The sequence below is a fragment of the Macaca nemestrina genome, chromosome 6 (genome assembly GCF_043159975.1).
Source record: "Macaca nemestrina isolate mMacNem1 chromosome 6, mMacNem.hap1, whole genome shotgun sequence".
Classification (NCBI taxonomy): Eukaryota; Metazoa; Chordata; class Mammalia; order Primates; family Cercopithecidae; genus Macaca; species Macaca nemestrina.
Window position 1 is genome coordinate 7,070,064 of NC_092130.1, and position 3,066 is coordinate 7,073,129.

The following is a 3,066-nucleotide window of genomic DNA, read 5'->3' on the forward strand; positions in this document are numbered from 1 at the left end:
TGAGGGACACAGTGTTCCCACTCTCTTGGGTTTTTTTTTTTTAATTCTTTTTTTATCTTTTGTATTTCCAGTCAATCCATGAATGGTTTGACTATTGATCTGTGACACAGAAGAAATGCCCAGTTCACAAAAGTATTGTGTTCCAACACTTCAAAAGTTGGTTGTCTTGGGAACTCAGAATATATTTTCTTCCAAGAAACAATATTATACATGATAGGTTTACAGGCCAGCACCACAAAATCCTTCTTAACTCATTGTGTTGTTGGGCACTGTACTTTTATGGTATAAATTAGTAGAATATAATTCGGTTGTAGTATTAAGAATAAACAAACCCAAATATTGAAGATATAATCTCATTTATCCTGAATTATATTTAATGAAATAACCAGTTTTAATGAAAAAAAGATAAGAGCAAAGATAGAGGCTTTTTTATTGAACAGGGTCTTGCTCTGTCACCCAGGCTGGAGTACAGTGGTGCAATCATAGCTCACTGCAGCCTCAACCTCCTGGGCTCAAGCCATTCTCCCAGAGCCTCAGTCTCCCGAGCAGCTGGGATTACAAGCACATACCACATCCGGCTAATGTTTATATTTTCTGTAGAGACGGGGTCTCGCCATGTTGCCCAGGTTGGTCTCAAACTCCTGGGCTCAAGCGATCTACCCACCTCAGCCTCCCAAAGTGCTGGGAGATGGAGGTTTTTTAGGGAGAGACCTCTGCTTGCAAGATAATTTGGGAGGCCTAATAGCAGCAGTTTGTTATTTTTTTCTGTCCGGTTTCACCTTGATACCTTTTTTCATTTTCCTTCATACAGGTATGATGCACAGGAGCCAGGATTAGGGTCAATTTGAGGCTCACAAAGGAAAACAGCAAAGGACAGGGGAGCAAGAGGGAAAATAAGTTTGAAAGAGATCTCTTTGATGGGGGGATTAAGACATGTTATTGCGAGGAGATTGGCTAAATCTGCATTAATTGATTTGCTAAGAAAAGGAAAGGAAACTAGGGAGAAGGCTGGAGACCAATTATTAGAGCCACAGGCCTTCCAGGCAGGCAAGGGTCACGGCTGTATAGTCAGACAGTTCCCTCTCTGACCATAAGGTGGTGCCATCAGCCCAGACAGTCGGCCCCAAGGGGGCGGGGCGTGCAGTGGGCGGAGCTCCCCACGTGTAAGCCATGTTCTCCACTCAGGTTCCGGAACTCAGAGAGCCTGGACCAGGCAGCACGTGTCAACTTGCACATCACTGACTCAGCACCCACGAACTGTGCCCATACGCTAAAGCCCCTTCAGCTCACACTCGAGCAAGAACACGTCTGTCTTGCTCAGCATCGAGACGCACTTGAAGATTCCAACTAATTCCTTCCCACTCCTCTCCTCTTTCTCCACAATGGTAGCTCTGGGCCCCTGAGCATTTCCTAATTCCTAAAGAGAACCTAGTCTAAAGTGCCCTACAGTCTCATCCTTAAATACCGTCAGATCTTCCCTGAGGAGCGCAGATTTGTCACAAGGGGCCCAGCCTTGACAACATGCCCTGGCCAACTTCCCCAGTTTGATGTCCCACTTTCACACCTAACTGGGCAACCCCTATTCCTGATACAAATCCCACCGGATCCTCTCCATGCATTTACCCCTGCTGGTCCTCCACCTCCCATGCCCACTCTTTTCCTTGCCTCTACTTGTCACTATCCTCTCCCATCCTTCATAGTCTAACCCAAATACCCCCTCCCCCAAAACCTGCCACTCAGTGTTGACCACATGTAACTAGCAAAGTGGATTTAGACAGGAAAATGTGGGCTCCAGGCATCAACCACAGAAGGCCCTGGATGACACAAGGTAGGTCATGTCTGCCTCTTCATGGCTGTGTGTGCGTTAAATTGAGGAGGAGGGCCCATCCAGACAGGTGCTGCTGAACCTCAGGGCAGCAGCAGCTGGTCCATCCAAGAGACCTCCCAGGTCTCAGTTCCCATCTAGGGAGGGCCCTAGGTCTGGAGGGACACCAAAGGCATGAGTGTGGTGTGTGGTGCGGTGTCTGTTCTCCAGTCATGTTAACTATATAATAGTAATAATGATTAGTATTATGGTCTCCTGCCCCATCGTCATCAGCCACAGTCTGCCAAACTTGGCCCCAGTTGTAGAGCTAAAGGAATCAGCCAGAGAGAGGGGGAATCAATCACAACAAAGTCACCTGTCTGAGCCCCCATCCCACTTCTACCCCTGCGGCCTAGACTGGCAGTCCCAGCAAACTGCCTAGTGATTCTGCAAGGGAATCACTCGCAGATGGTGGGTCTGACTGAGATGGGCATTCTTATCTGGATGCTTTGAACTTGGCTAAGTGGCCCAGAGATAAACCCTTAAGAATTAGTGCCTGTGCTTACAACACCTCCAATTCTAGCTACTATGTGTTCTTTTGGTTCCAAAGGGGCAGTTGGCTCAGGTGGAAACCAGGAACGTCCCTTGTAAGGCAGAAGCAAACAGCCTCAGGATGAACTTTGAAACTATGTAGGTCCTCTGAGGGCAGCCCCAGGCGCCCCATGGTAGCAAAAGGTAGCGCCTAGCCAAAGGCTGGGCAAAGCAGAAGCGAGGAGAACTCCATCTGCCTGGCCATAGCTCCAGGTATCCTGGGAGGCCTCTGCCCAGTACAATCAGTGACTACATCTGCCAAAGGAGGGCTTGCTCCTGCCCCCTGGAGCTCTCTCCTATTTCTGCTTCTCAAAAAAACAGGTGACCAGATGACTTCTTAATGTCAATATTGCTCATGTTCTCACCTACAAAAGAGGCCACATAGAAAGAAAGTCTACCCAGCTATACCCATAAGCAGGAGTGGGACCAAATAGTCACTTGTTCTCAGGAAATTCAGAGCCTTAAAGAGTTATTAGTTAGGAGAGGCCAGAATGCCACTGTGTTGTTTGTTTGTTTGCTTTGTTTTTAAGGATCTACAGGAGGTGGTTTTCCATAAACTAATAAAGGAAGCTAAGGTAACTACGCAAACAAAAGCAGCGTGGGCAATGTGAACTGGCCGTTTTAATGTATTTGTACCCGCACGTCCTTGCACAAAAGATCCGAAGTTGCGG